The sequence below is a fragment of the Aptenodytes forsteri genome, unplaced genomic scaffold (assembly GCF_000699145.1).
Source record: "Aptenodytes forsteri isolate BGI_AS27 unplaced genomic scaffold, ASM69914v1 Scaffold273, whole genome shotgun sequence".
Taxonomy (NCBI): domain Eukaryota; kingdom Metazoa; phylum Chordata; class Aves; order Sphenisciformes; family Spheniscidae; genus Aptenodytes; species Aptenodytes forsteri.
In genome coordinates this window covers 1,678,907-1,703,945 of record NW_008795041.1, presented here as the reverse complement: position 1 = coordinate 1,703,945, position 25,039 = coordinate 1,678,907, and positions in this window count along the sequence as shown.

Sequence of the window (25,039 nt, the reverse complement as noted above, 5' to 3'; positions counted from 1 at the left end):
ATGCGTAATTTGCAAGTATTGCTCTTGAATGGGATCATTTCATTTTGAAGATTGGGCTCATGATCAAAGAATTATGGCTTTATTCCTCCCTGTGCAATCATTTCCATGCAAGGGCTACAAACCAATTTTTTCCTCCTCCATTTGGGCGGTGCTGCAACCATCCTTCACCGAAATGGCAAGTGGTTCACTCGCAAGATTTGCCTGGGTCGGGTGTTTGTGGGGATTCAATAGGGATGAGGGTTTTCTGCGCGCCCCCACCACAGAACTGCTAGCTGGTCTGCCCAGCACTTCTAAGCCAAACAGAGCCCTTCCAGGAGGGGGAAGTAACAGAAGAAACAGCGCTTGGTCTGTAAGAAATAGTTTTACTGTCTTTCTTACTTAACAAGACTTGTTTAGGCTATGAAAAGTACCCGTGATCTAGAGCTTACCTACTCTCTGCCTCTTAGTTTAAAAATAGGTTTTCTGTGCTGCTTAGCCACCTGCTGTATTCTCCTCTTATGCATTACCACTGCCCTTTCTTCTGGCTTCCTAAACATATGTGGGTAGATTGCAAGATACACATTCTGCTTTTACAGAGCCAGGACTCAGCCTAATTATAACCTGCAAGATCAGGATGTGACTGTTTTGACTTGCAGAAGCAAAGATGAATAATTGAGTTGTCGACATTTAATTTGTTTAGATATTCTGACTCGGTCCATTTTTTACTGTAATTTATTGTGTTTATGACAGTGCTGATACCTGATGAAAACTACCTATGTGTGCAAGCCATCAAGCATGCAATCATTGTATTTTCCAATGAAATAAACTGACTTTTAGCAAAGTAAAAACACTGTTGCTGTTCTTTTATGATTCTAAAGTCAGTGTGTTTTTATAACTTCTCCGTGACAAGAAAATAGTACACAGAATAAAGTTAAATAATATTTCTTTCCAGACTACAGTAATTTAGACAATCTGACATTTCAAAGAACTATACATCTTTATTTCAATAATAATGACCAGTTATGGTTAATGGATTTCATTCATCCTAATATCTCTTACTGTGTGTAATAGGCACCTTCAGTGTGCATGTAGGTAGCTTTGCCCATGAGGTATTTCATCCTTGAGCATAATTCATAGTTTTATGTCAGCATTTGCTTGGAACAAGACAGAGGGTAAGATGACATGATTGCAGGGTGGCTTTCTGTTGCAGTAGTCTGTGTCTTAAGCTCTGAGGGCAATTCCTGTGTGTCTAGACCCATCAACGCTGCAGTCCTCAGCTCATCTCAGAATAATGGTACGGACATCCATCATTATAGTCTCACAGATCACATCATCTTCCACCCCTTTTTCCCCCCATGGGGCTCTGGCGTCCCTAGCAATGATGTCAGAATGAAAACAGATTAGATGGGATAGCTCACATATTTTTCTGGTGATTATTTTCTTAAAATTAGTTTTGTTTTCAGAGCATTTGTAACTTTCCATAAACAGTTTCTCAAAGCATGCCCCTCTCATTATACTTAAATACTCTGTTTTCCTTCTCTGTCTGACTTCTCCCTCGTACTCCTTTCTCTCTTGGTTGCATTTAAACTTTACTTAGTTACTATTGTTTTCACCTATACCAGCAGTATCCCCCACTTGCGGCTCTTTTGACCTATTTTCTAAAAGAATAGGTTTCCACAGGAAAGAAGAATCACCCTTCCTCTCTAGAAGAATTAGAATTTATTAACTGTCTTACTAAGCCAAGCCTAATGGAGAGCCCATGCTGCTACATTTAGCATCTGTATACAGAATCCCGAAACTTTATGTATGAAACAGTAATATATGAAATACTGCATCTAGGCTGACATTGTCCCACTAAATGTAATTTTCAATTAAAGATATAACTTGGTTTTAATGTATTTTTAACATGGGAAAAGATGTGTATGTTTTTGTAGCCTGACATACAGAAGATTATGTTCTAAAATAGGAATTTAAATACAGCAGAGAGAGAGGGGTTGCACAACAATATCAAGACAGTTGAGATGTTACAATTTCTACCTATTGTAACATGTATTATCATCACTATTGTACTTAAAGAGTCCTACTCTTGGACAGAATTCTTATTTAGGTGGATCAGGTGTCATACAAACACAAAATAAGATGATCCCTGCCCCCAAAACTTTATAATTCAAGAGGTAACAGGTGGGAGAGCATTGGGAAAGGATGAGGTAGTTCACACAGCATGATAGACAGTTGGCTAGACTTATCCGAATCTGTAGCATCGTGGCAGAGGTGAATTTCAAACAGAGATTTTTAAGGAAAATATTGAAGTGGCTTTGTTGATGTTTATGAGAAACTCAACAAGAGCATGTGGAAGCAGTATGGGAGATAGATAATGTGGATGTGCGTACCTGGAGTTTCAACAAGCAGATGATAACTACCATCCTGGGTAGGCTGGATGTAGGAGCCTGAGAGATGATATGGTGGGGATAGATTGCAAATGGACTTGAAAATGAAGACAGAGTACACTGATGCTGTAAAGATGGGGAGAACAAAGAAAGGATTGTAAGAGAGGAAGATTTAGAACTTACCATCTCCTTGAATGATGATGAATTATTAAGGTAGGTAAGGAAACAGATGTTGCAGCAATCAATGTGTGGTATAATGAAAATTTGGATGAGTTTTTTAGTATGCAGATGAATGCAAAAAACCTTCTACTAGAAATGTTAGAAGAAAGTCTTGTTAGGATTACGGCATAATTTGGCTATGAGAAAAAAGATGGAGGTGGAAAGTGCAGATAAGTGGCAGGCTAGAAATTATTTGTTGCGGTGACTGCAAAGGAGATGCAACTGAAAGTGTTGTTTTAAACATACTGTTCTTGGGGTCGTGTCCCTGAAGAACAAATCTGAGCCAGATTTTTTGAGACTTGACTTTGAATAAAAACAGGCAGTTCTGGAGTGAAGAGATGAATATTCAAAATAATAACTAAATCATCATAGGGTTAGATCATCATAAATGCTGGAGGTGGGTCTTGAAAGAACTCCAAATGGCATGAAGTGGTAATGGACAGACGCACAGAGGGAAAACAAAAAAAAAAGACAGTCACGGAAACTTAAGGAGGACGTTTCAATGATGGATTATTATTTTTCAACTTTAGTTCACTTCAAAACTAATGAGAGACATAGGTAAGAGCAGATTATATTCTGTCTAAGGGGAGTAGGCTAGTTTACAGAGGTTCTGGGATGAAACTGGAGAAGAGGTATGTTTAATGAGCTTGGAGATGGAAAAGAGGAGCCAAGCAGTCTGTAGCTGTGAGAAAAGGGGATCAGAAAAAGAATGTTTTTGGTGGGAGCATGAGAACTGAAGGAGGAGTGAACAACAGTTTGCTCAGGATGGAAGAACTGAGGCAAACGGAGGAGTTGGAAAAGAGAAATTCTTAATATGTGACATGGAAGAAGGAAAGGAGGGAAGTGATGGAAAGCAGATGTCTTCATGTAGAAGACATTGGTGAGATCCCAATGTGGAGAGCGAAGGAGATGCAGGAGCGGGGTAAGAGGGAGGATGATTCAGGGTAGCAAAAAGCCTACTTGAGATGACAGATGTTCTCCAACTGGAGAATGGAGAATTAACTAGGAAACTGGAAGAACTGAAGATGGATAAAACAAACTTGTAGTTGGGAAAGACAGCTTGACTCAGAGCTAGCTGTTTTGGAGTAGGAGAGAGGCAAAAGAAAGGGTGAAGAGTGAAGCAGGCAGAAAATGAACAACAATCCTTGAGATAGAAGAAGAAAGGAAAGAAAAAATGCGGGAAAAGAGAGGGGAGACAATTTCTGATAAATACTGATGACCTGGAAGTTGTGGAAAGTCTGAGTGACAAAGCATGAGGGAGAAGACGACCTTAAGTGCGAAGCTGAAAGATACGTGATCATTGTTTAAAAGGGAGGAACACAGCACCAGAGATCTGAGAATATGGCTGATGAAAATCAGTGCAAGACAGTAAGCTTTGGAATGCCGACTGAACACAGAAGGGAGACGTGGGACTTTTCAGCAAAGGGATTGGGTGGATCAGCAAAGACTTATGTGGGATACAATAAAAATAAAAGAATGCCTTGAGTTGAAATCAAAGAACAAGACTGAGGAGAACTGCTGCATGGTGAGCAGACAGCAAGGAAATGATAGGGGGAAGTGGAGAAGGGTCGTATTCAATGCTGCTAAAAATGGAGAAAGAGCATAAGGGATTTAGCCAGGGAGGAGCACAGGCAGGGAGAGAGCAGAAGCCCAGTGTGACTACCATCAAACGAAGCTGGGGGGCGAAATGCGTGGAAGGAAGAGAGAAACCTCTGAAAGAGGGGGAAGAGAAACAAAAGGATCCAGGACTTGGTGAGGCTGAAGGGAGTGACATATGAAGAAGTCATGGATGACAGGGGTTTTTACAGAGACAAAGAGAGTGGGAGGAAAGAAGGGTGTGGGTGTGAAATTTGAAGCTTTGAAACAAGACAGGTAGAAGCAGCAAGAAAGGAAGATGTAGCGTAAGGCAAGACAAGATTTTGAAACTTGGATGGTAAAAATAACGGTCCTAAATTCTGTTTAGCCATCTCAGTAGAAAGTGGCTTTAAAGCATAGTCCCTCAAAACATTCTTCTCTTTTCTTTCCAGAGATCATCTGCAAATAGTTGCTCAGATGTGTGAGCTTTCCTCTGAGGAGGGCAGAGGGAAACGAACTACTGATTCCTACTCTCTCCCGTTCAATGTGCTCATTAGGCTGGTGGAAGGGCTGATAGAAACCATATTTAATAAAGTAGCAGGTGATTGATTTAGCTGAGAGAAGGCATAGATGTTAACAGTGTCATTCCTAAACAAATTTAGATCTTTCTGTTTCATCACATTAGGCAGGTCTGGTTGGATGATGTCTGTACTAACACTTAATAATGCTTAATGCTTAAGCTTGAATGAAACCTAAATGGCTGAGACCAGGTTTATTTCAGCAGTCTGCACTGAAGGGCTCTGCTGCTTGATAATGGTGTTGATTTCTATCTCAGGGACTTTCCTGTTTCTCCAGCTGCTTCTGCAAATTAGCAGCAGCCATGAAAACTTCTTTTAATGTGAGCTTTGCTTGGAAGTGGATACCTTTTTTTCCTGGATGTGGGCCTTGCCACTTCTCCGTGCTTCTATCAACTGGAGTTTGGGTTTCTATAGAGAGCGCTCCATAAAACCATGCCCAGAGATCAAAAGGGAGCTTCCCCACGTGAGCGCAGAACTCCCACTGGCTGAGCGAGTTCCTCCTAACGTTCCCGGCGGGCAGCCTTGGCTCCTGTGAAATTCAAAGTGTGTGTTTTTACATGCACTGCAAAGCTTCAGGATGGGATCCGTCTTGCTCAAATACACTGCTCGCTCCGTGTAATAACTCAGCAACTGGGGTTCTTCAGGTGAAGGGGTTCTGCTCTCTCCTATACTGGGGAAAGGTCTGCTGATCTCACATCTTGCATGCTCAACAAGGTGCTCTCGACCAGCATTAGTATTTCAGTCATTATGTCTACAGAATAGCCTGAAGCTACAAAGCCTGTTTCCAAGATAAGCTTTCTCCTTCCTGTTTTTGAAAAGGGATTTAGTTGTTAGGCTCAGGGAGCCGCGGCAGACTGCGGTTCTGGTTTGTTTTCTAGGAATGACTAAGAGAGGAGGAGTTTGTACGGTCTGACTAAATTCGGATGACTTTGTTAGCAACCGCATTTCTTTAACTGTACATGAGCTTGCTAACAGTATGTTTTTAATCTTGTAAAACCCTCCTCAATTTCTGATGTTGCTTCTCACACACATCCTGTTATTTTCCCTTTTTAGCTTCAGTCCTTCCGTGTTTGACATACAGGCATTTCCAGGAATATTTCAAAATGGATTTTTTCAACTTAGTAAACATATTACTTTCAAATATTTTCATTGTTGGCTAACATCTGAAGATTTATTGTTTTAAGTAGAACCCCTCGACCCCAGTCAAAAACAACATTTTGTTTTACTATATGAGCAGCCAAGCCATCTTAAAAGTGAAATACATTAAATCAGAAAAATGAAAAACTAATCTGGTAGACATTTTGCTTTCAAGTTATAGCAAGAAATGCAGAGAGAATAGTTAAAATCTTGATGAGAATAATGCATACGTGGGATTAAGGACTTGACTGGAGGCTGCATCAGAAAGAAGGTTGTGATTTGGGTTCTCAGAAGCAAAATGAAGCTCACGAAAGCTGGTTTTGCTTCAGAATGATGGTTGTCCCAGGTTGGCTTCCCTGATGTGATTTCATCTGCATCCAACCATGGCAGCAAATAGTTTCTTGTGTTTGATCCCAACCAAGAAACAAAGGCATAAGAAAAAATTTGGATGTGAGGACTGATACTCAGTGCTGCTGAAAATCTGAAGGCGTAAGGCTTCAGTTCTCCATTGTGGACCACTCCCTGGTGAAACTCGTATTATCCTCTTCCCCAAAACTGTGTTGGAACTAGTTGTCCTGTACTGCAGTGACATCTACTGAAGGAAAGGGAAAAAAGCCTTAGGAAAGCAGCGTTGGCCTCTCTTAAACATAATGCAGTCATCAAAGCTTGAATGTATTTTTAAATACCGAGGGGTTTCATATTTTTCCCTTTGAACATTTCAGAGCTATTATTATCCAATTGTTATTCAGCACCCACCATCACAATGTTTCCAGACTTTAAACAAACACATACCTAAGTAATGTATTCTGCGACTTTTTTTGTATGCAAATATTTAATTCCTGAAAGACGGTGTTTTAGTTTTAGTTAGTTCTCCATTTGAAAATGGAAGTGAAGGGATTTTTTGTCACTGAAGGGGGGGAGAGATTAGAATTTAGGGGGCTGGCAAGTATACAAGGTGTTCAGACAGACCTGGCTGCGACCTGCATGCCTTAGCAGGTGGGAAGAGGTGGAAAGGACAAGGAGAATTGTCACTTCTGCTATTAAGGTGAACTGCTTGTGTTTGTATTACATTTAGGTAGAGCATATTTGATGATGTGTTTTCTTTAAGCTCTCCTTTTGCCAGCAAGCACTGTTTTATACTGGAAATGAAACTGACCCCTGGTTGTATTGACTAATGACTTGTGTTACGTACAGCTGCTTGTAGGAAAGATCAGCGTTGTTTGATGGTGAAGGTTTGTGGTCTGTAGCTGCCCCACCCGGCTACTTCCATCTCTTTCTTTCAGGGGACCGGATTATGGGATCTAATCTTCCTGCCGCTGGCAGCAGTGGTTGCAGGTCCCCACATCAGGAGGAAAGTGGGATTCATGCCGGCTCCTCCACCTTCCGAAGATGATAGCATCATGTCTTTTTAGTTGTGAGACCCACCTTGAAGGGATAGCTCCAAGCAGAAGAAATCCCGTCAGCGTATGCATGTGTTGAACTATCAATGAACTAGAAAAAAGCATAATGGGGCTGCAAAACGTTGCTTGATTGAGATTACTGTTCTTTGAAAAAGACCCGAAAATACCGATGGGAAGGTTTTATGGTTCTGCTCTCTTCTATATTTTTTCTAGTCTCCCAGCATGCAACACTTACAGCCTATAATTAAAACAGCTTGCTGCTATTTGCATTTTCATGAAAGGAGCCTCTTCTAACACACCACTCTTAAATCTCCTATTTTATATCGAGTGAAATTTAATTTCAAGGCTTTCCTCTTTGCAGATCATTTAACTCTTAATGGTTTTTTAGCCTAAATCTCTCCCTGCTTCTGTCTGAGCAGTCTCTTCGTGTCTCCCTCCCCCTCTCTCTGTCTCTCTTCCTCATTATTTGTTCACCTTTAAGCCATTCCAAAGCTATTGGAAAGACAGATTGCAAAGACAGAAGCCTGAATTTTGCTATTATGCTCAGCAACTCTGGCATGAGTTCCTACACATTCCTATTAAAAATATGTCTGGAGCCGAAAACCCAGTGAGGGAAAAATGGGCTTTGGGCTGCTTATTAGTGAAATAGTTTTGTACGGCACTATCTGCACATGGGAGTCATATTTATGGATTTAGATGAACAGTGGAAGAATAGTGCTTGGCACGATATTCTTGGAAGTGCTGAATTTAAGGACATATATAAAATTAAAATACTGTGCATATGCTAAGTGCTAGGTACTTTGTGCAATACAACTGAGCAAGGCATCCCTTAGAAAAGTAATAGCTAGCAGCAAAGGATGTCTAGCAAGTGGAATTTTCTGTTGATTCTCTCATTCCCTTCCCTATCTTTCCTTTTCCTGACAGAAACAGATGGAATTTTATTTTCTCACAATTGCTATGAACTGAGACTAACAGCTCCTAAATTGGCAGTGAGGAGGTGGAAAGGTGTGGAAAGAAATAAAAACATGCAAACCCTCTGTAACAGTCTGAACAGTGAAATATGGAAATAAGCCTTGTCATACGAATTAACCATGACTGGTCTGTGGCTTGTGGGTTACACCCAATATGTAATGATCCATCAGCTCTTCAAATAATGTGTGTATGTTAAACAAGAACACAATTCTGTTGTCCTTCTACTGATGATTAGACCTTCCAAACTATTATGAAAAAGAGGAGCACTGCCATGTTATTTACCTAGTGTTGAGGCCTGCAAAGGTTTTCTTCAGCTTTGAAATTATTGCTTAAGCATGGCCTATATGGAAGTCATTGCCTTTCTTGGAACATTTCCTTTAGGTTCCTCTTTGCCTAGTTTCCTCTTTTCCCAAACTCTGTATTTTCTTTTTGTGACCATTATCTTATTTTTTAAATTGCATTATTTAATCACAGGGGAGGACACAATGGTAGTAAACTCAGTTTAAAATCTACTCCAGCTAGCATATAGATATCTTCTGAGAAAGCAGCAACTTGACTTTCTTGTAGGCTAGTTCTGGAGATAGTCTGGATGTGCCCCAGGTACTGGCCATGATATGATTGTCTGACACTCGCCCCAGGAGTCACACAAGGACTTTCTGTGCTACAGCTATCCTTAATTTTGAGAAAGAAGACTTTCTAAATTGAACAGGGTAAATAACTTATCCCCTAAGCAGGCTATATGGAAAGATGAGCAAATTAGTATTCAGAGAAGTAGAAGCTGCTGAAATGCCATTTTATAAACCTTGGCTGAGGTGTGCGGCGGGGGGGAAGGCCTGATCCAACACTCAGTTTTGTTCCTGAGGAGGATCCCAGTGCAGATTTCCGCATGTGCGGGACCTGATCCCACAGTGGGGAATGCACACCACCCAAGCCGGAGCGAGGGTTCCCCTTCAGCGTGAACAGGGTGAGGATATCCTCTCGGGCGAAGAGCAGTAAAGGAAGGGATTTTGTGTGAGGGAGAGAAAACAGAAAATTACACAAACAAGCATCACAAAAAAGGGTCTAAAGCTCAATGAATGGCACAGAGAGAACAAACAGCAGAGAGGACTGACTGAGGAAATATAAAGCGTGGACTAATTTACCTGGTTATTATGAGAAGCCAAAAGTCACAACAGACTTATTCCTTTTCCTGGGTTTAATTTGGTCTCTGATGAAGATGTTTCAGATATTCTGGATTTCCTAATTCGAACCCTGGCCTGTTATCACTGTGCCAGTAAGGCAAGGCAGTAGTGCCGAGGCTGGCACCCGCTGTCATACCTCCCTCAAGGAAGGAAGAGTGCCACCTTTTCTGAAAAAATGTGATGACCTTGAGTGCAGGGTCCTCACCAACTATCTTTTCCTCTCCACATGCTCATTTTCAGAAGGATTGGGGAGGGGAGGGCTCCTTCGCTCCTGAGGCACTTGACCTCAGCTACAGTTGGGGTATATTTCAAGCTCAGTTTTGGCTTTGCTACAGAACCAAGATCATGCTGGTCCTGAGTACTGGCTGCGTGTTGCTCTGAGATGAGTAAATTCATTTGCGTATGGTAGACTTCGCAATTGATACTAATACTGCTGATCATGACCTGTTATTTCAAGAGCTGGAGGTCTCTACATTTTTGGTAGTGCTTGTATTGATTGTAACCCTCTCTAGAATTGATTATCAATGCCAAGTGATCAGGGTCGCTGCCTCTGGTCTGACATGTGTCCCTTCCTCACACACACATGCATGATTCAGGCTATCTGACACTTAGCTTAGCCTGCAGTGTAAAGCAATAGTCCCAGAGGCTGTCAGTGATTCCTTCTCATCACTGAGGAAGCTGAAATATGTAGGTTGCTGATGGTTACACACCTTAAGCTTAAGCAGAGCTTCCGGGAAGATGACTGTGAAGCATGGGATAAGAGATGTTGAGTACACTAAAATTATTCAGCTACATATTTTCTGCCAAGCAGGCCCTGAAAGTTCTGGGAGGAATGCCAAAGTGATGCTGGTAGATGAATGTTTCTGAGCCATCTTGTCCTTGACTGCAGGAAAACAGAAGTGTTGTTGGATCAGGAAATTTTTTATAAGGCTACCCTCTTTTTGTTTTGCTTTTCTTCATATGGAGTCATGTTAAATACCAGATCAAAAATCTTAAGAGTCACTTTTGATGGTGCCCTTCTCATGGAAAACGGTGTGTCAGATTAAGCATTTAGCTATGCAGTTTGCATAGATTGCACCTTATTTATTTCATGGTTACCTCATACCAGTATCATATGCATCTTCCTGGGTTTTCTGGGTTTCTGTTGTTTTGCTGATTCACTGCATACAGCACATTGAAACTGCTTAGTATCCTTGAGAACGCAATCAGCCTGATTCACAGTCCATATATTGTGTACTCATTTCATGGCAGATCCAGCTTCAGTCTGCCTTAGTGTATACAGCTATGAAAGGTTTGGCCCAAGTCATATCTGAAACCTCCTTCTCGAGCATTTGCTCAACAGGATTCTGCATTATATGTTGTCTTGTATTTTGGACTTTTGCACCTGTGCCTCAAGGCAGTGGCTATTGAAATTTGTGTCATGGTGACTCCTTTATGCAGAACTGGCCTCTGAAATATGGCTTGTTTGATTCTCCTAGCTATTTTTCTTTACCTAAAAAGTTAAAAATTACTGCCACAGTTGCATTATGATTGTTTGAATTACAATCTTTGCTTCTGATAATGTTGATGAGGTTGGAATGTTACTAGATAATGATGCATCTTTGCTACGCCCTTTTCAGCACCTTAAAAGTCCCTACTGTTATTATCATCATCGTCGTCATTATTATTATTATTGTTGTTGTTGTTACAGTTCTAGAGCTTTCTTTTCTGTTCAGCACAGCCAATGCAGAGAAATTTTCATTTTATGTCTGCCATTTTTTCTGACATTGTAACAGGACGAATTCTTTCTCTTTGATTTCAATATCTTACACTGATTGATGTTTTTGATGCTCTCTTTCATGCCTTGCTTCTAATAGTTGTAACTGCACCTTCAATGAAACACTCATTTCACATTAGCTGCTTATACTCCAGTGGGATTTTGCAGTGATGTAAAAAAATAGTCTAAAAGCTGTTAAAGAAAGATTGTCCAAAATAAAAATTTTTTAGTTCATTTTTGAAGCATTTTCTGTTTTTTGATCCCTGTGAGAACTAAAGTAGCCAAATCAAGTATATGCTAAAATATTAAGCATTTTTAATCTGTAATGTATTGCTACATGAACGGGGGGAAGAAAGTATGCAGGAGGTGCTGAACACGTCAGAGTCAGTCGGCCTGTAGTAATAAATGTCCCGCTTAATCTGCACAATGCTGGATTTAAAGTCATTGTTCAGAATTCTGGATTATATACCCCATTAATAGTTCTAAACAGATATATCTTTGCCTGGGATTTGCAGATTTATTTGAATATGCTGGGTACGATGCTCTGAGTAGAAAGAAGCCCATTTGCTTAACAATAGCTTCAGAAATGGAGCCACCACTGAAGGACAGAGCCAAACGTAAGGTACCGTCTTCTGCTGAGTGGTAATGACAGCTGAAAAGCCCATGTAGAATTAGAGAACAGCAAAAGAAACATTGGTATGTGATGGAGCCAGGAGGCTTTATCGGGTTGCTTTTGGGAAAGGCAGGCTTGGAACTGTGGAGGAGCCCAGCTTCCTCCTGTGTTCAGGGCAACAGGGCTGTGCGAAGAGTCTCTGTAAACCGCACCAAAGACAGCACCAAAGAACTACTCATGTGATCAATGACTGATGTAATTAGCATTCTTCCTAGCAGAAATACCCCATAAAGCCCCACATACTGGCTAGCCATGTGACTTAAGGGACAGCAAAATCATTTTTCAACCCTAAAAATGAGTGCAGCACATCGCTGTACACAGAATATCTAAGGAAACCATGAAGTGTCTTGATAAATATAAAAGTGTTGATATATATGGAAATCTACTGTGGCACATAAACTTCAAATGCAGCTAAAGGGAAAAAAAAAACCATGTATAAATCTATCTTTTTTTATGGGTTTGCTTATACTCAGACTGAAGGTAGGCTTAAGGTGGGGTCACCAGGACCTGTAACATCATGCAGGTCAGGGCTGATATTACGTGGCAGTTGTTCAGAGCAATGTGGTTCAGATTCAGTGTTATCATCTGAGGCCACGTTACCATAGTCCTGACTCACAAGAGACAGAAAATTAATTTGGGCTGGATCCTATTATTCTCCCTGTGAATGCATCTTTGTTGGAATATATGCCTCTTTTTGATCAAATTCAGTATCTGATTTTCAAAGCAGTCCTAGTTTACCTCTTTTTTTTAAGATGTGCTAGGCTAGAGTGGTGGCTTTCCAAAATCGCAAAACAAAAACAGCGGTTCCTCTCAATTCCGTTCAGTCTGCTGCTTCTTCCTTCTGCTGCAACATACACCCTCTCACAAGAGCCTGTAGCCCAATCTTCAGCTTCAGTGTTTACCTTTCTGTTTCCTGTGTAACTACTTTGGCTTTTTGGAGCAAGGCAATTTTATGTCCTCCTGCTATATTTTCTCTAGATTGTTGTTTCGTTAAGCTACTGAAGCACTGAAAATGTGTGCAAAAGGCTCTTTGATTTCATTAAAGGACAGTACATGAGTTTAATTATAAAAGAAGAGAAACACCGTCACTTCTTTATGTCATCTCTGTGCAGCAGTCATTTCTCCAAATGCCTCAGGCATCTTGGAATGTCAATTTCTTAAACTTGGCTCAACAAAGAATTCTGGGACACCATTTTGCAAAGGATGTTTTATTATTGAGTTAACATCAAGAAACATTGAAAATAAATGACTATTTATTGAAAATAAATAAATTGAAAATGACTTTGTATATTAAAATAAACTGAGTTTACAGTCTCTTCAGCAGTGAAAACTCTATCTTCAAAAGGAGTTTCCTGTGACCAGGACTGGATAGAGTAGTGATACATGGTTGGGGACAGTGCAGTGGCGTTACTGTTTTCCCATCCCATGATCTCAGAAGCACTACTCGAGCAGTACAGCTCTATCTTTGTCCTTCAACATCCCTCCTTTAGGTATCTACATTGGCTCAGATGAGAAAAGTCAACCAGGTAAATCACAGCTACATGCTGTTCCCTGGTGAGCTCTTTTCAGCTGGAAGCATAAAACACCCCAAAATGTGGGCTCAGGTCCACAAGAAAAATTGATCACAGTCCCCATGCTTTCTTTGGGCTAATGTCCTGGCACACTTCCAGTATGTGAGGGATTTTATAAATGTATTTAAGGGACAGCTTTCAGCCAAACATTATGAATTAAGAGGGTACTGTAACTCCGCTGCTGCTGTGGTGTGTCTGATGCTGTCTGAGCATCACCACAGCTAGCTGGCCATGGCCAAAAGAGTGGTAGATGGCATGAACACAGCAACGGTGCCATGAACTGCAACGGTTCCCTGTGAACACAAGTCAGGGGCATAGAAGGCCCTATGCTATACATGGAAACATGCCAGTTCACAAATGAAAAACAAACAAAAAGTGGGTTTTTTTAATATTCAGTTGATTTAGGTGACCATACACATTCACTAGTTATCAGAGGGCTGATGGCGGGGGACTGGGGAGGAGTGGAGAGCTTTGCGAAATCTTTTGGTAATCCAAAATAACTACATTTTTCATTGTGACAAAGTAGTTGTAAGTAGGACATTAGTAATTTGCTATTTGTTTACAAGAGCAGTCTGGTAGAAAGATAACTTTTAGCCCAACTAAGAGAGGAAAAAAACCCAACGCCTCAAACAAAGTCTGTCCATGCAATGGTATGACATTAGCTAAGTAATCCATATCTTGTCAGTGTATTACCCCAACTTGTTCTTCACTTGTCACAGTTAGTAAAAAAGGTCTTTGTCTTGTGCAAATAAAAAGACATTCGAGTATTTCTAAGTACAACTTTGAAAGAAAAAATATTTGCTTGAGACAAACAACTGTTTTGTGACAGAACTATTTCAAGTGAAAAGAATGTAAAAATCTAAGCAATGTGTCTCTGGCGTATAAATAAATGCCCTGTAATTGTCTTTCCTAAAAGTGGAGGTAATGGCATTGAAACAATAGACTCCATTCAAAAATTAAATCCTGTAAAGTGATAAATGTGTAAGGTCAGCTGAAGTATTTGAAGGTAAATAATTTTTCTTTCCTTAGCTACTGGCATCTTTAATCTGAGAAGGAAGACATCCAGAAATTAACTCCGTGTGTTCCACAGAGGTAGGAAAAGACCTATAACAGGTATAGGATCACACCTGCCACTTCACTCAGCGGGAACCCCTTCGGTACACTGCCTTTTGACTGGATTAGACAATTCCTAGCACAAAAATGTCCAAACTGTGTTCAGACACGCTCAGCTCCTGCTAAGACAGTTTCACGCAGATAGCTGGCAAGACTGAGGAGACCGATGCATTTCTGACCAGCTTGTGGCCAAGGGGCTAATACTTCACATTCCTTCTAAGAGGTTGGGGTCTTTTAAACAGGTAATGGGCAAAACTCCTCTCGTATACACAAAAAAATGCCAGATCAGTGGGCCCAAATCCCAGCTGGACCTCCCATCTGGAGAGGGGAGCACTGACCAGTAGGTAGTTACAGTTTGACTACTCATACAGCTCATACAGATTGCCGTAACAGGCAAAAGTGGCTAACAGCCTCCAACGGGCTGCACACAACAGGTAACGCCAGCAGGAGTGGAGCACAGATTTAGCACTGCAAAATTAATATTGCATCTTATTTCATGTCAGCTTACGCAGTCTTACGGTGTACTCATGCCATAATTTCTCCATTTCTCAGTTTCCATTTCACCTTCCAGGCATTCCCAACTCTGATCTCTCCCTGCTCCCTCCAATTTCATATACATTTTACATATATAAAATACTGTGTGTGTTATACTGTGTATACATATGTCTGATATGTACATATCTATGTAGCACTGCTGCTGTCCCAGGCAGCAGCAGTATCCTGTTGTCAAGAATTCTCCACCCAAGCACATAAGTCAGTAGCGGAGCTCAAGGATCCTTATTGCATGTATAGAAACACTCCATTTGTGACGGGAACATCAACCTCCGCACCAACAACCGGGTGCAAGCACAGAGGGCTTCATTTGAAAAGGTTTTGGCTCTGTCTCTCTGCTCATATCCTCCTTTACTTTGAATGCATGAGAATTTTTCCATTAGAGCTTACTTTGTGAAGCTATTTTGGGAATAACTTCACAAGCAACTGAACAAGAACATAGCACAAGAATAAAGACAGTGAAAGAATAAAGAAAAAGCTGTTAATGCCAAGTGTGTAAGAACTTACACTCACGAAAAAGAACTACTAGAAAGAAAACCACTATGTTCTGATAATTCAGATATTTGATATCTTACTTCTTATGCAACTCATTTTCTTTACATCCCTGGTGTTTCCATTAGAAATATGATTCTACTTCCCTGCCTCCTGTTCAGCTGGCATTTTGGTCATGACAGTTTTTCATCTTTAAGAACAAAGGAATTTTTGTACTTTATAAGATCAGAGGTTCGCACAGTCCCATGACTTTCCTCTGACAATGACAACCCAACTGATTGCAAAAAAAGTACGAGCAAAAAAAGAATTTTCTTTCTTACCCTTAGCAGCTGTCAGCTGCAAAAGAAAAACCTGAAGGGATGCTCCCTATTTAAAATTATCTCTATTATTATCATCATAAGATGGTCAGGCCTATTTTAAACTCTACAGGTCTATTCCTTTGTGATATCCTCTTAAGTCTTGATAGCAATGTTATATTGTGGTAAGGGGTTTCACAGATTATTCTATTTTAACTTTTCACATTCCCTGATATTCAAGTTCAGTGTATGTTCTTATGTTTGGAATTAAAGACTATATGAGTTTATATTATTTGTATTTTTTCTTTTTTTTAATATTTATTTATTGCCCCTAATTAATCTCTACATTAAACAGCCCCATGTATATGGTCTCTCCTTGTATAAAAGTATCAAGAGAATTTCTAATTTGTTTCATCATCTGTTTTTGAAATAATTTTATTTGCATTGTTTTGAGATGGAGAGACTAAAACTAAACACAATAGAAAATATACCTCTGATTTAAATAATGCTTGTATATTGTCAGTGTTATTTTCGATGTTGCTTATAGGCCTTTCTTGATAATGATCCTTTTATGCAGATACTTCTGAAGTGTAGCAGGATTTGCCTTAGGGACCATTGGTGTCTTTGACCCTTTGTTGGGAAATGTTTGAAAAAAATACCTTAGGCAGAGAAAGTATTCCTAACAGGTTCCTGAGAAGTATCTCTTTGTTTTGCCTAAGAGTGAGCGCGTATTATTTCAGCAGTTCCACCATTTATTTAAAAACTCTCTGAATGTACCATTTAACCCTGAGGACTTGTCCTTCACTTTATCCTGCTGTTTCAACACCTCTCCCTCCAATTCCTCCATCTTCATTTTTACCACCTAGAGGTAGAACAGAAATGGTGTAGGGCTATTCTGACATTTTCTTACTGTTTCTACCCTCCTTCACAGCTCAACTTTACTCATATTCTCATATTTTTAACAAAGAACGTTTACATAATCTTTTTTTTTAAATATGTAACACAAGGGAAAATCTTGTTAAAATTGAAAACTAGCTAAAATAGTTGAAACGCTTCATTTTCTTCACCCAAATGCTGAAAGCTGAAGGTAAGGTGGTATATATATAAGAATGGAAAAGCACATTATTTTTGGGGGGGGGTTTTTGGGTTTTTTTTTTTTTCTTGAAAAAAACCCCCCCCCCTGCCGTAACATCATTTCTTATACGAACAAACTAAACTATGTATTTGTTCAAAGTATTTAATAGTAATGTTTTGACACGGAGAAAAGAAGACCCCATTACCTCTATGTACTGCTGATTTGGGGTTGTCTATTATTAATTCAAACAGTTGCCTTGGGAAAAATAATCCTTACTTATGAATATTAATAAGAATGCTCCAGTTGGCACTCTTATTCCGCTCCACAGCTCAAGACATTCCCTGTCCCTCCCTTGCTCGGTCTCGTTGCTGCGCAGATGAGATGCAGCCCCAAGGGAGGACAGGGACGGGTGGCAGGAGATGACCGCTCTTGCCTTGCAGAAAGGGGAAGACAGAGGTGCTGGCAGCCGCTGCTTCTGCTCCTGGCCCTTGTCCTACCCCCTTTCCCCAGCCACCTGCCCTTTCGCTCTCCCTCCCCGCTCTCCAGCAGGAAGGGTATACCCTGGGGTCTTCTGCGCTTGGTGGGGCTCCGTCCCCAGAACGCTGAGAAAGGCTGTGTCTGGCAGAGACCCCCGCAGGCCACCGGCGCCCGCGTCGCTCCAAAGGTGGGTGTCGAGCGCCCTCGTGGGCAGAAGCATCTATTCCTAATAAGGCCGAACAAGCTAAACTATAAATAAATGAGTAAGTAAATGATTGAGAAGCTGAATAAATGAAACAGCACTTTATGTATTCTATTTAAACCAAGCTACTCTGTTTACAAAGAACAGCGTTCTAAGGAAAGCAGAAGTCACTGGCGTTTATGAGCTTGCAAGCCGAGAGCTGCAAGCAAACTGCCTCTGTCATCATTTGAAAACACAGCGCTGACAGATCTCTGACTTGACGGTAGCACTAAACAGGATTAACCACTTTGGCATCTCAGGTTTCATTGCACTGAAATGGAAATAAGTACTGTTCACACGAAGAATGGCATTTGTCATATTATTCATGCCTGCGGTGGCCTCTCAGGGTGTACGTGGTTAGTCACATCATGCCAAACAATGTATGACTTGAAACTAAACTTTCAAGAGTGCTTTAATGGTATTGTTATCAGTTAATTCTTCTTTCAGTCTTAGGGTACTAATTGAAAGAGATAGCAACCCGGCTCAAACACCCTGATAAGCCTGGCTTCAAGAAAAGCACAATTTTGCTTTTATTATTATGCAGCACATTTATTTAGCAGTTAGCCCCTCACCCACCCATGGCACTCCCTGTCACTTGCATTTCATCCGGGGCATGTTCACTAAGGGGTATAGCATGAGCAGGACTTACACAGCCGTAATTCAGAGGCCTGATTCATTTGATGGTGAATTCGGGATCCCGTTGCCAACTGGAGCGGCTCCTTTCCGTGGCTCCCCCAGGTCACAGCTGCCGCCTTGCCCCGAATGCAGCCCAAGGCGGTGGCCAGCTTGCGCTTCTGGCTCGCTCCCCCTCTCCGCTCGCCAGCTGGGCTCCCCCTCGCTACCTCACTCACTCGGCGTCTTGGCCTCCTTCTGCCTCCCCTCCATGCCAGCAGAGCCGAGGATCCACGGGAGGCTGCCAGCAGGCGCCGGCGGGACAAGGAGACAAAAGAAAATGTCAGGGAGCTATCGATAGCAACTGGCAAATCCCATGGCAGAAGTGCTCGGTTCGGTGGCATCACAGAAACCGTACTGGCTTTGGAAGCTGTGGGATCACGAGGTCCAAAGGCTGCATGTGAGAGAAATTCACCCCTCACACGTACCTGTATGACCGTGCCAGATTGCCTAAAAATACTGGGAGACAACAGTGCATTTGCTTAAATTTGTTCATTTTCTCAAAGCTTTCCCACAGCTGGAAAAGCCGGATTTTTTTTGTTGTTAACCACCCAGAGAGCCGTCAAACCTTGCCAAACAGACCTCCCCACAGCATGCTTGGGACTGAGCTGGGCAGTGATCCCCCCGGACAGCTGGATAAGCCCCAGCGGCAGGGACGTGGCAGCGTTAGCACCAACCGCTGAATTCAAAAGCACTTCATCTTGTTTGCTCTCTCTCTTAGGGAAGAGGATATTCTGTTTTACTTAAATTTCCTTTTCACTTCTAAAGAGCATCCAAAGGAGAAATGTTAGTATATTAAAGAAAAGGAGACTTTGCTTTTGTTTGCCAAAATGTGAACCTGGAGCCAGAATAGTTCCTCTGTGGTAACTCAGAGCTCAACCATTCATTGCCCTCCTGTTGGATGACACTTGCAGTACCCCTTGAAGAGGTTCGTTCTTACCTAGACACGCAGAGAAACCAACTGCATTAAGAGAAAAAGGGGTAAGTTATACCACCTTCCATACTGTTTTGTGGAGTGCCCCAACTGAATGAGAATAATTAATCATGAATTTTAACTGTTGCAAAATTAATCGGAATTCGGGTCAAGTGCGTTGCGAAAATATTTGTTGATGCATCAGGATTGGTGACTTAGGATGGGTATTACAGCTTTTGCATTTGGCCCCCTAATACAAATCACTGATCAGGATTATTATGACCCAGAAGCAGAAGTTTTGTTTCCTGGTGCTGCTGCTTTATTTCAAATCCCCTGTTTATATCCATTCCATAAAATGTTTTCTCTCCATTTATTCATGTGTTTTAGACTAGTTGGAAAGCTTCCTACTACATTTACACAAGTAGTTCTGCTTCACTGCCATTCCTAGATCCAAACAAAATAAACCCCTAAGGTTGGATATTTTAACTCTAAAAATAGGATATTTAGAGCTAAAAGTTCTGAAAATGTTTGATTCACAACATTTCAATTCAAATACAATGCAATTTATGTGAAAACAAAGAAGAAAGAAAGGGTCAAAATGGGGTGTTTAGAAACACCAAAACAAACCATTTCCATTTACTGAAACAGTTTTACTTGGTCAGCTTATGAACATGTTCAGGATTTTGATATTTCAGCTATGGAAAAAATACCATAGAAATGGAAAATTCATAGGGAAGGAAAAACAATTTTCTGTTCAGCCTGCATATTATTTATCCAACCAAGAGGCAGCCTGAAGCTCCAGAGAACTTGGTAGACGTCAGGAAAAGAGCCCCCTCATCACTTCAAATTTTCTCTTTTTTGGTATTACAAATCTATTGCAGTCTTTTTGTCTCCAACATTTTGGGAGTAAGCACTTTTTCTTCTTTTTGCTTGTCACTGTGCAGGAAGCACTCACTTTAGGTAATACAAAACCAAATAAAACAAATCTGTTTTCCCTTGCTGGGGCAATTTTAATCACTATCCATCCAATGGCAAAAGATTACCCATAGCTTAAGTCTATCTTAACCTGAAATTGGTTCCTCACTGCTTTTCCCCTACGAATCAATTTCTAACTAATAGAGCAAAATATTTTAACAAGTTGTGTGGCCGTTATTCTGTTCCCGCTTATTTCTGTGAGCTTCCTGTACCTCAGAGAAGTTATTTTCAGGTTTGCAGCCATGCAAATGAAAATAACATAACTCCTTTTCTTTCAGCATTACCAGTTCCTACATGCATGTCTAAACACCTTATGTATATACTGTAACGTTATAGCATTAAATGAAACTGGTTTAGAATGTTTGAATATTTTTACTTAATATAGTTGCAGTGAGTGTTCTTTACACTTGTCATCTGTAATTATTCCTGTTCTTAATCTACACAGTTTAAAAATTGTGAAGGAGGTGATGGCATTTCCTACAAGCAAGCAGAAAAGAAAAAAAAATGAAAAGACGATGTTATTAAAAAAATACGTCATTGTCATATTTCAGGCCTTGAAGGACTTCTGAGGCTGTTCTGGAGAAGGTAAACTTCATTCTTGGGAAAGAACGAAATGTTAACTTGCTGTCAGATAAAAATCTATAATTTCTGTTGAATTCACATAACCGAGAGTAGAAGGCAGACCTATTTATGTCTAAATTACGGCTCTCTTCAGGTAGTGAAACTGTGCATCCTCTCGTGTATCTATAACATACTTAGTTACACAGGACAATCACATTGTGACAGCTTGAACGAAGGAGGACTCAGAAAATAGGAAGGCAGTTTAAAATTCTTATTGAAACAACTTATTTTTGGAAGCTAGTGGCACGCTCGTTGCAGAAACAATAAAATCCTTTCCCTGAGGAAGCTGATACTTTCCAGTGGCCTTCAGGAAAGCTTACATTCATTGAATTGTGTTGCTGGCAGGGACCGTGGAAGGTGATTGAGCCCACCCTCCGCCCAAGGGCCAGCCTACCTGTGCCAGCTTTGACCAGTGGTGCCTAGCTCTTCTTGAAGAGTCTGAGGTTGGAGGCTGCACAGCCGCCCAGCCAATCTTCTTCCCTACCCTTATCATCTTTATTTTCTATTCTTTCTTGCTGCATTTTAAACCTGTTCTCTCTTGACCCATCCACTATGGAACTGGAGAGCAAATTCGTCCTTTTCTCTTACATTTGATATACATTCGTATCTGTACTGTATAGCTATGTATGTTATTTTCTCTTCTTCCGCTTTCCCCGCTTCAACCTAAATCCCTGTTGGGTTTTTTTAGAATTTCCTTATAGGGCATATTTTATAGATATCCGATCATTCAGATTGTTCTTTTCTGCTCTCTTCATGGGCTACCTATTTACTGAAGCCAGACAGACCCTGGCCACTGAGCTTTTCTAGGGCCGTGTAAATCAGGCTGTTTCACAAAGAGCCTGTGCTTCTCTTTCTGTATTGTTTTATGTGGTTTGACTTTCCCACTGCAGATCTCTGACATTGTCTCCTTTGTATAGATTGCGATTCACATATCCACAGATCTTTTTCTTTTTTTTCCTTTTTCACATAATTGCAGCTTTTTTCCCTGCAGAACACCCAGTAGTTCCCCCTTTCCTATTTGTACAGCTGATCATATCTGCCTCCGCCCAGTAGCGTGCACTTATCCCTGTTGAATAGTACCCTCCTTTTTTCAGACCCTTTCTCCAGTGTGTGAAAATCCTTCCAAATCCTACGCCTGTCCTCCAGCAAGCTAACGCCTCCCGGTTTGCTATAATCTGCAGTTATGTAAACACGTTTTCTGAACCACCACTGAGTTCATTAACATCCTTCTGACAACGAGCTGCTTGTACCAGCTCCCTAAATATCTTCATCTACATTGTTTCCCTTGTTTACTTGAAGAATATCATATGAAACCACATCAAAAATCTTACTAAAGTGACATCCAACATGACATCCAATGTTTCGCCTCCACTGACGATTCCTCTTACTCTGTTGCAAGAGAGATTAGATTTGTTTGACATCTTTTGTTCTTGACAAAGCTGTGTTGGCTGTTACTTGTTGTGTTATAAGTGCTTAAAAATAGCTTGTTTACTTGCTCAAGCATCTTTTCTGGGCACTGAAATTAAATAGGTTGGTATATATCTTCCTATTTCCTTCTTTCCTTTCAAGGATACTGTTTGTCCCCTTCTGTCCTCTAATATCCCTCCACTGTAAGTTCCCAAAGATAACCACCAGTAACTGAGATTTCATCAGCCAGTCCTTTAAGTCCAGCTGATGTGAAGGCAGCAAATTTTGTCTGAATAATTTCTCACTTGCTTCTTTGATAGTCAAGTCTGAAATCCATCTATTTTCCCAAGTATCAATAATGCCTGATATTTAAAAACAAAAAAAAAAAATCAAAATTAGATGCAAAAATGTTAAGAAGCTTCTCAGTGTTGTCTGTCAAAAACTTTCCAGTTCTGCTTGATACTGGAGTAATCATTTGCTTCGTTCTTTTCCATTTCTGGTAATGTACTTAAAATGATTTCATGGTATTCCAGATATCCCTTGCTAGTTGCGTCTCATTTTCTGCCGCCTTTTCTGATTTCATCCCTGCACGATCGGGCTACACTTCTGTAGCTCTCCCATGTAACCTGACCCAGCTTCTCTTTTCTGCATGCTTCGTTCCCGTCTGAGGTTCAGGAAGAGCTTGGCTGATCTTTTACTGTGCCCCTTACCTCTTCTGCATGGATAGTTCACTTACTTACACTCTTAATGTTATTTCTTTGAAGAATTGCCAGCTCTCTTAAACATCTTGTTCGTCTGCATTAACCTCCCAGAACATCATATTGACGGGTTGTATGAGTTCATTGGAGTCTACCTCCATGAAACATCTTGTCTTTATTTTGATGTTGTTGCTTCTTTCTAAAATCATGGACTATCCCTGCAAAAAACTGTGAAGCCACATATATGTATACACATATATAAACACGTACATGTACATACATATGTATACATATACATACACACGTTTCTCTCTCTCTTTGTGAAGAACACTGAGAACTTAAAAATTGCACGGCTTTTCTGACCCAAATAATTCAGTTTAATACCTATAAAAGGAAATGAAAGATGATGGGTGGGTCACCAGAAAACAAGCTCATCATCCTGCTGGAAAATGGAAGCAGGCAGGACTTCTTATTCCTTTTCTAATAATCCTGTAAATAAATTTTTTGTTTTACATCAGCTATAGTTCATAGGTGAAGGACACATGTGAAGGCATTGTAGACCCATTTGGCCCCTGGATTAGAAAAGTGTGTTAAAAGTTTTCTTCTATTCTGCTCTTTTTGCTGGTGATGTGTCTGTCATTTATTCTTACTTCTATTGTTTATTCTCAGTTTCACCACATCAGGGGTCTAAGAAGCAGGATTAATGCTGGCCGGGCTTCCTGATTTCAGTCTCCTGGGAAAATTACGAGCAGGTAGAGGACTGCGCCAGTTCACGTTTGACAGGCTCTGCAACAATAGCTGTGGAAACCAACGGTATGGTGTCCCACTGGCTCTCGGGGAATGAATTCCTCAGATGTTGTATCTAGCACTGGCTTGGGTTTAAAGGGTATCTTTAAAATAATATGTTTTCTTTTCCTCCGTGTCTCCCAAGGACTTATTCCGTGACACTTGGCACATTTCTATATCCAGCTCTATAATGCACATGATCTTTCGTTTTTCTGCAAAAGTTCAGTGTGATAGAAAGGGGAAAATATTTCAAATTAAGCAGCATCAATCTGCATTGGTTATGAGCGTACCGCACTTGGCTGTAAAGATTTTCTGTGAGCATATTTCAGTATTTCTTTGTCTTTCCCTTGTGTATTTTTAATCACTTGGTTTAGCATATTTTTACTCGTTTCTCTCATGCTGTCTAAATATTAAATATTTATAATTTATGGCAAGGACTCATTTTCCTTGTTTCTGAAGAACTACTTACGAGGGTGCTTAAAATAAATTGTTAATAGTAATTTGCAATGTATGCAGGATACTGAAGTGGGCTGCGTGAATTTCACTTTCATATAGAAGAGTTTGAGGGGTTTTGGGTATATATTTGGCTTTCCTTTTTTTTTTTCCCCATTAAAAAACCTCCTAGAATCTCACTCTCATGACCTTAGTTCAGTTTTGAATTTCAAACTTCACTTTCAAGCGATGTAAGTAGTGAAGATGAAACTTGGGCATGGAAAGTCCTGAACGTTGGTAGTATTTAAGAGACGATTTCTCACCAGTTTGATCTACTTACACCCACACGCCTCTTGGGCTCTGAAATAAAATACCCAGAGATTATAAAGTGGGAACGTACCCTCCTAAAAAGCGCAGGAAGTACTTTTCAACTCTTATGCAGTATTTGTAAGCGTGGATTTCTAAAAACTGTATAAAATTTCCCAGGTAGATGTGCACCGATTATAATATGCATTATACAGTTGTGATCACGTACGCGTGTATAATGCAGAGTATTATTTAACGCAGCTAATTCGGTCTGTGTAGCTGTACACAGTTACACTGACGGGGCACGTAGCACATACCCACAGCGGCCGGCAACTGCAGGTGTGGCTGTACTGCATTGCAATTCATTTAGTGGTAACTCCCCCCCCCCCCGCAAGACGTTCCCGCTCCCAGGGCGCAGGACGCGGAGCTCCCGCCGACCCTAACCCTTCCCAGCCGCCGGCGTCCCCAAGCCTCGCTCCTTCCCGCAGCAAGAGGACAGGGACGTGTGCCGGTGCGGCGGCCGCCGCCCTCCCCGCTACGGGAGGCGAAGAGCAG